Source organism: Anser brachyrhynchus (assembly GCF_964034855.1).
Source record: "Anser brachyrhynchus genome assembly, chromosome: 2".
Lineage (NCBI taxonomy): Eukaryota > Metazoa > Chordata > Aves > Anseriformes > Anatidae > Anser > Anser brachyrhynchus.
The window spans coordinates 102,860,613-102,873,846 of NC_137695.1; positions in this window are offsets into that span (position 1 = coordinate 102,860,613).

Here is a 13,234-nt window from a genome sequence, read left to right on the forward strand (position 1 = left end):
CTTCCAACCTTAATTATTCTATGATTCTATGATGGTGAATAATTTATATTTTATTTGACTAAAGAATATTAAGCATTTTGACTTTTCTGTTTTTCTCTCTTAAACAAGCTTAATATCAGTTGTAATCTAGTCCAATTACTTCTCATGTGTATAGACAACACAGAGAAGAGACCTTCCATTTTTTCTTTTGTATGTGTGATTATCTATATATATACCTGTGGTGACTGTTACAGAATTTAAATTATGGGCATCATCTCCTGAATATTTAGTAAGAGGACTAAATCTAAACAACACACAAGAACCATAATTTTCATTTCCCCTGGTACAGAGGCTATTTTTCACTTTAATAATGAGAAAAAAATAATGTTTCTGACCGTAGATAAGAACACAATATGAACAGGATCTGGAAATGCATAGGCTATATTATAATCTGACCAAAACAGTACACTACTAAAATATTACCAGTCCTGGAACAGGTTGCCCTAGACCATTAACACATAGCCACACTGCTTGCTAATGAGCTATTCTACTGAGATCAGCATGTAATGAATGTTACTATTGGAAATATAACTCAAAAAAGTCCTTTCATGTGAGACATTTTATGGCTGGATTTCATCTAGGCTTCTTTCTCATTATATTTAAAGTAAACTACATTCATTAAATCAGCGGCAAATCATCCTCATGACTTGATTTGACTAAGTTAGAAGCACCATTTTACATGAAATGAGCATTTTGCTTTGCTAAAATTGTTTGTGGAAACAAGAGAAGATTAAGATGATATGTTGTTGTTGTTATTATTATTTTTTTTTTCCCCCTGAACATTCTTCTTTAACAGTAGTGTAACACCTAAACTGCCTTTGTGGACAGCACCTGAAAAAAATCCATTGCTCCTTACCAGTTGGTGTATTATTTCCACACTGCAGAACACACCTTCTCTAGATCTTACATGGCCTTGCTGTTTTTCAGAGGCAATATTTGTTAATTTTTATCCTAATTTTGTTGTATAAAATAATTAGATGCCTGAGTTGTAGTTTACTAATTTTTTTGGTAAACTTTGTTGCATGGATTCATATATCTAGCCTTGTGTGTGCTTGTTCTTCTCAGTTGTTTTTAGCTTTATACTTTTTCTCATCTATTAATACAGGAAAATTGAGTGAAACTGGATGGCAACTTCTGGGCAAGCTTGCATAACTCAAATCCATGCTTCTTAGCTAAGTGATTCATGTACTTCACAGATAGTATCTTTATGCACTTTGACAGAATGTATGAAGAGAGAAGACAACATTCTTGACTTAATGAATGTGCATCCATACCCACCTCCTAAAGGATGATGTTGATAGCTGTCTCTCCCAAAACCAATGGAAACTGTGTCTTTGGATATACACAATTACAATTCCCTACGCCCCCCGCCCCCCCCCCCCCCTTTTTGGTAAGTGAATGTGACATTTTATTGAATTGTTCAGAAATTTTGGGAAAGTCAAGTAACATTTTTTTTTCCGTTCTAATTTTAAAGAAAGGGTTTCCAGAAGATATTGCAAATGATCTTTAAAGAACACTTAAAAAAAAAAAAAGTGAAAAAAAAAAAGTAAACATTTCTTTGAGATGTGGAAGTTAGCTCAGGGCATGGTCATAAACTGAACTAGTTCTTATAACTGAATCATATAAATGCTTTTTTAAACAACTTTTTTTTTTCATTTTTTTCTAAATGACATCATTTTCCAAACGACTTTCTTCTAAGACATCTCCCACTAATGCTGAAGAAAGATGGCTTTTATTGTATAGGCTGTGACACTTAAACTCCACATCTGGACTTCCAAAATAGACCACACACAAAAATACAGTATAACATTTATTTATTTATATCCTAATGAACATCAATAGATTTTTTTTTCTAATGCAAACATTTTTCAGCAAAAAATATTTTGAAAAACTATTTTTTATGGTGTTTTAAATAAGATTTTTGGTAATTCTTTGAATGTGATAACAATGAGAGACAGGGAAGGAGGCAGCAGCTTCATGACAGGGTGTCCTATAGAAAACAGCATTGTCACTTAGAGTTACCTCTTTCCTGCCTTGTTAAAAATCAGATGTTATGTTACTTCTCCAAAATAATTTTCAATGAGTTGCTCATTCATTTTATTTTCTTAAACTGGAATTTTAAAAATACAGGATCATGATAAAATTCCAAAATATTTTGTGCATTTGAAAAACCTGTTCTGCACTGTCAAAATTGCTTGTTGCAGTGTATTGGGTCTAGCTGAGATGGAAATAATTTTTCTCATAGCAGCATTTTGGATTTGTGAATAATACAATGTTGATAACAGACATGTTTTGGCTCTTGTTTAACAGTGCTTGCACACTATTGTGGTTTTCTTTTTTTCCACTTTTCCATTTCTGTCTCTGCAGTGAGTAGACTGGAAGTGTGCCTCCAGGACAGCTGACTTGAATTGATGAAAGGATATTCCATACTATGTGGTGTTGTGCTCAGTGATAAAAGCTAGAGCAAAGTGGAAAAATTGTAGCTATGGTGTTTGTCTTCCCAAGTAACCATATTGTTGAAATAATTTTCTGCCCTTTTTTTTTTTTACATAATTTTATTTTTTTTTTCCTTCCCAAAGCCCCTTTTACTCTTCCTGGTAAAAGCAGAAAGTATTTGACTTTCTTTCTAATTATCTAAGTATCCTTTTTAAAATTCTCTTCATTTGTCTGAATGCAAGTTACATTGGATTTAGAATCATGGAACAGTTGAGGTTGGAAGGGACCTCTGGAGATTGTCTAGTCCAATCACTCTGTTTAGATCGAGGTCAACTAAGACAGACTGCCCGAGGTTGTATTCAGTCAGGTTTTGATTATCTCCAGGGATGGCGATGCCACAACCTCTCTGGGCAACCTGTTCCAGTGTTTGACTGCCCTCAGAGTGAATGAGTTTCTTCTAATGTTCCAAATGAAATTCCTATAATTCTGTTTGTGTCCATTGCCTCTTGTCTTGGCATTGGGCACTTCTGAGAAGAGGCTGTCTTCCTTTTCTTTACTGCCTCCTAACAGGTATTATACACAATGATGAGATCATCCCTGAACCTACTCTTCTCCAGGCTGAACAAATCTAGATCATAGAATCACAGAATCATAGAATATCCCGAGTTGGAAGGAACCCATAAGGATCATCAAGTCCAACTCCTGCCACCGCACAGATCTACCCAAAATTTTAGACCATGTAACTAAGTGCACAGTCCAATTGCTTCTTAAATTCAGACAGGCTTGGTGCAGTGACTGCTTCACTGGGGAGCCTGTTCCAGTGTGCGACCACCCTCTCGGTGAAGAACCTCTTCCTGATGTCCAGTCTAAACTTCCCCTGCCTCAGCTTAATGCCATTCCCATGGGTCCTGTCACTGGTGATTACAGAGAGCAGGTCACCTGCCTCTCCACTCCCCCTCCTGAGGAAGTTGTAGACTGCAATTAAGTCCCCTCTCAGCCTCCTCTTCTCCAGGCTGAACAGGCCCAGTGACCTCAGCCACCCTCATATGTCTTCCCCTCTAGGCCCTTCACCATCTTCGTCGCCCTCGTCTGGACACTCTCCAACAGTTTAATGTCCTTTTTGTACTGTGGTGCCCTGTAGTGGGTTTACGTGGCAAGATTCTGGTAGCAGGGGGCCATAGGGGTGGCTTCTGTGGGAAGGATCTAGAAGCTGCCCAATGTTTGGTTAGGGCCCCACTGCTGACCAAAGCTGAGCCAATAAGTGATGTTGTTTTGCCCCTCTGTGAGAGCATATTTAAGACAGGAAAAAAAAAAAACAACGCTGCGCCACACAGCAGCTGGGAGAGTGAGAGGAGTGAGGAACAGCCTTGCAGGTGCCAAGGTCACTGAAGAAGGAGGGGGAGAGGAGCTCTAGGCACCAGAGCAGAAGTCCCCTGCAGCTTGTGGTGAGGACCATGGTGAAGCAGGCTGTCCCCCTGCAGCCCATGGAGTACCACGGTGGAGCAGGGTTCCACGCTGCAGCCCATGGAGGAGACCACGATGGAGCAGGTGGACCTGCACCGATAGAGGCTGCGGCCTGTGGAAGACCCCTGCTGGAGCAGATTCCGGGCTGGACCTGTAGCCCGTGGAGAGGAGACCACGCAGGAGCAGGTGACCTGGCAGGAGCTGCTGCCCGTGGGGGACCCAGGTTGGAGCAGTTTGCTCCTGAGGGGTGGACCTCATGGTACGGACCCATATCTGGAGCAGTTCTTGAAGAGCTGCTGCCTGTGGGAAGCCCACATCGGCTCAGTTCAGCAAGGACTGCATCCGGTGGGAGGGACCCCACAGCACAAGGGACTTGAGTGATCAAGAAGGAGCGGCAGAGACGAAGCGCTATAGACTGACCATACCCCCATTCCCCTGCGCCATTCAGGGAAAGGAGGTGGAAGAGGGCGGATGGGGGGGGGGGGGGGGAAGGTGCTTTTGGTTTCTTTCCTTTGTTTCTCACTTCTCTAACTTGTTACTAATAAGCAATAAATGTTACTATCTCCCTATGCTGAGTCTGTTTTGCCCGTCACGATAATTACTGCGCGATCTCCTCAACCCTTGAGCCCTTTTCATCGTATTTTCTCCCTGTTCCTCTTTGAGGAGGGGGAGTGAGAGAGCGGTTGTGGTGGAGCTCGGCCACCCACCCGAGTAAAACCACCACATGCCCAGAACAAAAAAGACATTAAACTGTTGGAGAGTGTCCAGAGGAGGATGACGAAGATGAAGATCCCTTAGCTGACGAAGATCCCTTAGCCTCTTCTTATATGACAGATGCTCCCGTCTCTTAATCATTCAGAAACTTGCTAGCTATAAGTGAATGTAAATAAAATTCACATCTGGTACAAATGCAAGGGAATTTTTATTTATTTATTTATTTATTTTCATCATGTTTATAGATTCCATTTGGAGAACTAAAATAGTGGAAAATTTTATTCTGGGAGTGATAACTGAAAACGTAGTCAACACTTGAAAGATGTAAAGCAAATGGATAATATGAATTAATTGCTCATTGCGAAGTAAATAAAATTATTACCACGTCTTAAAAATAGAAATTCTTTTAATGCTATGACATAGTTAAAGGAGATGAGTAGGCATTTGTCCATCTTAATTTTTGTTATCTGCATGAGTGTAAATTCAATAATATATCTTATGCATGGACTGTTTTTTGCGTGCGTGTGTGCGTGCGTTTCCTGGTATTGCTTGACAGTATTTATAAAGAAAAGAGGAAGAAGAGGAAGGCCAAATTGAAAGAATGGAACTTCCTCATGTGGCCCAATAGCATTAATATTAGCAGGTGGTTATTTATTTTTTATCAATATTTTTCAGGCAGGATAACTGTTTGTAGATTATTTATGCTAATCTGTTCATTCTGAAAAATCTACTGTAAAAGAAATTCCACAACTTCTCTACTATTGATTTTTAGCTTAATAATTAAAAGCTGTTATAACAGCTAGCGAATTTTTGACCCTAAAATATTTTTGTGAAATTCTTTTGTCCTCCTTTACATGTTGATTGAGATATAGACCACAGTTAAGAACCATTTCTATCAACATTTTTAAAAAATATTTTTCTCTAATTGAATCATAGTTCTCTGTTTTCTTGAGAAAATGTGAGATAATCATCAAAACAATACTGAGGAACCCATTAATTTCCCTATATATTTTCCCTAAATCTCTTACATTTTTGTTGCTGATCTAGATTTTTCTCAGCTCCTTTAATATCCTTTGTTAGATACCCTAGATGTTTTCTTTCAAGCCAATGTCCCAGACTTGGAGTAGTTCTTGTGTAGAGTTTTAATTAGCCCGAACATGGTAGAACAATGACTTTCACTTGTGCATTATTCATGACACCAACAGATTATTTCCTGCTATCTTCCTACTTCCATGTTTGTGCTTTGGTTTTCATCTCCTACCTAAGATACAACAGTACATGCTTTGTTGAAGCATTGATCACTGTATTTGTGTATCAAAACCACATTGAATTCTGATTATGTCTTTCTGGTTTGGTCCATGGATATTTTATTGCCTTATCCAATTTGTTAATAAATTGAACTAGTCAGAAGCAGATTGCATATGGAAATTCTAAGTCTAAGGCACTGAAGATTAGCTGAGGTTCTTCCTGCAGATAAGTAAATTGGTTATACTTTCAAATGAAAATTCCAAACATCTTTCCTTTCGTCTTGTTTATAATGATGAACCAAAGCTGTATATTGGAGTCAGTATTGGCCTTTTGTACTTTATGAAGAAATTAAAAATAAGATGGAAAATTTTAATTTCAAATGGATTTAAGGCATATCAGAAATGCACCTGTGAACAATTAATTCAAAGTCGTTAGTTGTTCCAAAGCAATTAATTACAAGGGACATTTTATTTATCTGTGAACAGTATTGGAATAAATATGAATATAGAAGTTCAATTTATGCTCAGTGGGTGAAGAAATCAATATGTCCAGGGCTGAATCCATATGTACAGTCTATTTCCTCTACTGAAATGATTGAATAAGAAGCATACTTCTATCTCACTGGACCCAGAAACATGATTTTCCAGTTTAACAGATTGGGAGAGAGACTGTGTACCTCAGCACCATGTTTATAGTAAAAAGCTTGGTACAGGAATTTTATCTGACATCCTGGCCTTCTAAGACTTATCTTTTCTTCACATTAATCTTGGTGGTCCATACTTCAAACAGATTACTTCACTTTTTATTTCACCTTTAGTGAGATTTAATGTCCTCCTCTAAACATGAGCAGTGGTAATGAAACAACAAATCTATTTATTGGCTTTCTTGGGTGTTTGGAACATAAAATGCCAAAGGTGATGGTGTCGTTGGAAAATGTCTACAAACTTCACCACTGAAAAAATGCAACAATTCCTGTTTCAGTTATTTACCACAAAATAATTACTCAGTTTCTCCTACTATTGTTGTCTTTTTTTTTTTTTTTTATAAAAAACAAAACAAAACAAAACTATATTTCAAGTAATCTGAAAATTTCCCTGTTATGTCTTATGGTAAATATTTGCCCATTCATATATATATATATATATATATATTTAACATTTGTACAAAAAGTCTTAGTAACAATGGAATAAGAAATAAAAGTAAATAACTTGCACAAAATTAATTTATAAAATTCACTGGAAAAATGCTGACATTAAGATCTGACAACAGTAGAGAATAGGAAGCTCTGCTTCTTGAAAGTAAGAAACTCTGTGCTTATCTGGACTGTTACCTCTTATGAAGTATAATGTTAAATTGAGACATGTACTTCTACCTTTTTCTGTAGAGTTTTCTTCCCATTCATATCTTAATTATCACAGCATTTTAAGTGTCAAAATGAATGACAGATAGATATAAGGCTACTTTGAAAGTCTGGCTTTAAACCCTGTGCCTCTATTTTACATCTCTTACACAGCCACATATTGTCTCTTGGAGTATTAATATTATAAAGTCACAAATCAGAAATCTTGGAAGACAGTGACATAAATATGATTATTGAGATATTAAATTATGCTGGTATTCTTCATGGACTGGTAAATTTATGTTCAGAATTTCCAAATATTTGGTATTATATCACAATTTTTGCAAAAGGCAAAGCAAAAAGAGGCTAAAATCAGAAGTATCCATTAATTTAGGTTTCCTATTATAAATAATCTGAAATATATTTTTCAAAATGTTATATTGATTTATAATATTTTTCTTTTCAGTGCATGAACACTTTAGCCTCAAGTTCTTGACATACAGAAGAATACAATTACCAGGCATCCAGGCAAAGTTTAATCTTAGGTGTTTTTTTTAATTATTATTATTATTTTTTTTCAATAACACACAGCAATTCTGTGCAAACCTAGAAAAAAAATTACAGTTTTCCAGGGCAGAACTTTACTTCCTAATGTGTAGGGCTATGGCTTCTTTTCTTAATTCTGTGTGCTCTTACCACCTTTGGTGACAAATTATTCAACCCCAAAGCACAGTCCAATCTGTGTGTTGAATGAAGAATCAATCATAGCTTGTAGAAAATTAGTATGTGAGCTCATAAAAGCTGAAGGAGGAACAGACACAGTACACAATTTTGATTGCGTAATAAATGTGTTGGGCATACATTTCTCATTCTCAGTTCATTTAAATAGATGCTTTAAAAAATTTTCCTCTGAAACTGTGGTTAAAATGAAGGGACGTGCTTAGTCTTTATCTTTTAATTGTTATGTCCACAGCCTCTCAAATTCACATTCACATTATTTTGTTCTCTCTCTGGCATATATGCAGGCAAGCACAATTTGTTTGATGAAAAGTGTTTAAAAGGAATAGTTGTTGCTATTCTTTTCTTTTTTTCTTAATATGGTAGTTCTGCTTGTAGGCATTACTTTAAATAAGTTTGATTAGTAAAGGAATAGATTATTATCCACCATTCCAAATTAATTGTGTAGCAACAAAAGGATGAATAGCACCAAACCAAGGGTCTAAAGAGGCTGCTAATAAACTCACCATAACCTTACTTTCCTTTAATTGATTTGGTGGACCATGTCTAAAATGACAGCAGAAGCACCAACAATCTGTGCAATTGAATTAAACAAATCACATTAAATGATTAAACATTAAGATTTACTTCCTTATATTTCAAGATAATATTAGACTAGCCCAAACTGACACTGTTAGCAATAAACGATATAAAGAATTTTTATTTTTCCTCTGATTTTTGGATGGGGCAATATTTTGGCATACAACAATCAAATCTGTTTTCAAAGAATATTAGATTTAACTGGAATTTTCCAGTAGAAATAAAGGAGTTTTTATGACTAAACTATTTATTTATTTTTTCTCTCATACGTATTTGAAGAAAATATTTACGTTTTCTCTATTTCAGAGATCAGAAGTTTAGAAATTTAGTAAACATATATTTCAATCTGAAGTGTATTTACATATGTACTGAATGTCTTTGCTTTACAGAAATTTCTCTGTTATAGATTTTGACTGAAAATTTTCATCCAAATGAAAAGTTTCCCTGTAGTTGATGAGTGTCACAATGCAGCATCAATTTAACAAAAGTTTTATTAGAAGTACTGTTATGTCTGCAATGTAAACAATGAAAATAGAGAAGAAATGAGGAGCTATGATCTAAAATGCGGAAGACTGAAATCTACCGAATGTACTGATGTTTTTTAAAATATATTTTCCCCTTTTTTTCAGTTAATCAAGTATCTTTTCATTGTAATTATTGTAATGAGAAAACAAATAATTGCTTTGAGGAGAATTTTCAGAGTTGCAGAGTGTCATTGGCAGCATGTTTAAGCTAACAGAGACAATTCCACTATAATTTGCATTAGGTGGCAATCTAATGCAAAAATGCCAAAAATAACAATCATATTTTTCCATTGGTCTTCACACTGGATTGTGAACTGGAACTTAAGAAGTAGCTTCTGCAGCATGTATCCCAGAATCTTTACAAAAAATTTCAGTACTACAGGTACCACTTGCAAGAGAATTTCTAAGCTCTTGATGTTATCCAGTACGTTCAGAACAACCGTTTCCACTTCCTCTTCATTCAGATTTAATATTAACCTTAAGAAAAAAAGTCTTCTTCAGTTTCAGCAGATTTTTTTTTTTCTACCAAGTTAACAGGAGGAGAAATTAACGCACTCAACATGTAAAATGATAATAGCTAGGACTTATTTTTGTCCTTTTGTCTTACGTTTCTTTGCTATGAAATATCTGACAAAATTCCTGACAGCAATTGAACTTGGAGGAGGTAAGTTCTATTGCTTGCAAGTTCTATTGTAAATTTCATACACCTTGGGGATAGACTTGCATTTTCATTTCTGTATTTTGCATATTTAAATTAGCCCCACAGTGTTCTGCTTTTTCTCTCTCTCTCTCTCTCTCTCTCTTTTTTTTTTTTTCCCTGTGAGCTTGCTTAAGTATTGAGAGAGGATCAATATCCTGTTGTGGATTCAGCCAGTCCACCTTGAGCAGAAGCAAATCTACCCACAGTGTACATTCACTTCATGCTGGTTTGCATCCTGATTTCAACTGGGAAAGATACTTCATAAGCAAGCAGCTGCTTTTTAAGTGGAAAATAGGTGCATAACAAATTCACTTTAGATACTGATTGTGTCATTGGGTTGTTTTATACAATACCATAGAGTGTAGAGTCATATATACTGTTTATTTTGTATTTAGTCAATTTAAAGCCAATCATTCTTTCTTTTCATTTTTTTTTTTAATTGAAAAAGCAGTAAAAAGCAAAAAAAATCACCACATCCCTTCTACTGAAGTTTGTTGATGTCTGTTTCACATGCAGTTATATTTGTATTTTTGAATGCTGTCAAATAACTTCGTATTATGACTCAATAAAATCTTCTGGAGCAGTGTATACTGATGATGATGTACTTAAAGTTTTGTAGCTCAACTTGTAGCTCAAGAAGGTGTGAATACAAGACACGTATTGTGACACATATTTGTCTTTCATCATTATTACGTATTACCAATGTTAGTTTAGCTTATGGCATTACTTTATAGATAATAAAACAGCTGCTACATTTCTAATGAACTCCTGAACTGCAATTATTACCTTAGCAGCAGCATGGGAATGACTGGTGACAGCCAAGACTCCTTTCCTGACCAGGTTCTGTTTCTCTGTCATCCTCTCACAGTCATTCTTCTGTTTAGAACTTATTATTATTATTATTTTTTAACATATATATATATTTAGAATCTTCTCTTAAACGGAGGAAAAAAAAAGTTGAAAATCTCATTAAGCATGAAAGAGAAAAATGGAAACTGGCTGCTAACCCTTTGTCCTGGTTCCAGTTAGGACAGAGTTAATTTTCCCTCATAGTAGCTGGTAGGGTGCTATGTTTTGGATTAGGATGAGAAGAGCGCTGATAACATGCTGATGTTTTAATTGTTGCAGAGCAGTGTTTACACCAGGCCAAGGACTTTTCGGCTTCTCGCTCTGTCCTGCCAGCGAGCAGGCTGGGGGTGCAGCAGGAGCTGGGAGGGGACAGACCCAGGACAGCTGACCCAAACTGGCCAAAGGGGTATTCCATACCATCTGACGTCATGCTAAACAATATATAGGGGTGGCTGGCCGGGGTGGGGGGCTGGCTGCTCGGGGGATAGGCTGGGCATCGGTCAGCGGGTGGTGAGCAATTGCATTGTGCATCACTTGTTTTCTTACACATTATTATTAATAATACTATTATCATTATCACTATTATTATTATTATTGTTATTATTATATTCCTGTCTTAATAAACTGTCTTTATCTCAACTCACCGGCTTCACTTTCCCGTTTCTCTCCCCCATCCCAGAGAGGGAGGGGGGAGGGTGAGCGAACGGCTGTGTGGTGTTTAGCTGCCAGCCGGGTTAAACCACAACACCCTTAAATCATTATGTGGCCAGAAATTTATCCTGCAAATTGGTTTGGATTTTTTTTTTTTAATTTTATATATATATATATATATATATATATATTGTATAAGGTAGGAGGTAGGATGAGCACCTTCTGGTCCAAGGCTTTTTGAATAGAAAATTTAAGACAAAGCATCTACAAAAGGGCTTAAAAGTTGTTCCCAGTGTTCTCAAGAATTTGCAAATAGATAACTTATTAGGATCCCTTTAAATGACCAATCAAATATGATAATCTAATAACACATAAGATGTGTTTCACAAACTTAGCACCTAAAAAATATTTTCTAAAACAGAGTTAAGTTTAAAAAAATAAAAAAGGCTTTATATTTGTAGTACATCTTCACATTGATCTCAGTAAGCAATTTTGAAGGCTCCACAAGCATGCAACTCTGAATTTAGTGGTCTGACTTTGAGTGGAAAAGTGACATTATTGTCTTTTATTTTTATCTCAGATTTTTCTCTATTTCACTCCAATTTTAACACCTCTATCCTTTTCTTTCATTCATTTATTATCAGTAACAACTTTCAAGCACCCAGCTTTAATGAAGTACTTTTAAGACTTAGTATATTCATAAACATTTCTTCATCTTTTTCCATTTTTCACTCACAATACACAGCATAAGAATGCAAAACTCTACAAGGTAGAAAGATTCAATAATATCTAGCTGCTAAAGTGACTTTTGTTTGACAATTTTTCTGAAGACTAGAGGGATATATAAACATACAACAGTCAAATAGGATCCACAGGGACCCCTTTAAGATCTTTATGAATATTTGAAAGGGCATCTGAATCCATGGCTACACAGGGCAATCAATTGCTATGAATTTTTATTTCCCCAAGCACTCAAAGGGAATGGCATGATAGCTATGTGTTATCAACAAGCTTCATTTAAAGAAACATGGGGCTTATTTGGGTAGGACCAGAGGTAATGCAAAAAGTCACACATAAGTAACCTCATTTAAATTGAGCTAGTTACTTAACTACCACAATTATGGTAAAACTGAATGCTTCCTATTTTTAGATGTTGTATAGTCTTTTTTTTTTTTTTTTTTGAATTCCAACACTACTTCTTTGGAAATTTGAAAAGCAGTCTCAGGAGCCTGAAGAAATGAATAATGAAAAGGAACCTTTTTACAAGAACTAAAAATCAGATTAGATATTGGGTTTTTGAAAGTGTCCTTCCTTCTACAGAGACTACTTTTCAAAAAACACTGAGAGAGAAAAATTCAGACCTGTAAGCTTATCTTGTCTTTCACCACATATTTTAAAGTTAGAGATTGTGTAAGAGGCAATTTAAAATGTTATTGTGCGACTGGAAATCCTATTGTTACTATATTGACATTCATTTACACATATCTTTTGTGCTACATATATATAGGCTAAAACACATCAATGTTAACTGTCTCACTGATACTTGTAATAAACCTGTAAGAGGAGGCAATATATTTTATATTAAATATATTAAATTTATATTAAATATATTAAATATATTTAAAATGAACAATACCACAGGGTACTTTCTATTTGGTAGTAATACCTTCTTTTTGGAAGACTGGTCAGGACCAAAATGTTGTTCTTAACCAAGATTAAGCTCAAATGGTGTAGATGGAACTCAGGAGATCCAAAAGGAAATCTCTATGTCGCAGAAATACAACATAGTACATGTTAGTTTATATATTAATATAGAAATATCATAATAGTGTACACAGTACTACAGAAATGAAGATTGTAGTTCACTGGTGTGGGTACTCAGTCCATTGTATTAAAGTGGCTTGTATGCAGCTTGCTTCTTTGAGATTTTAAATTCACTCCACAAATATAGGT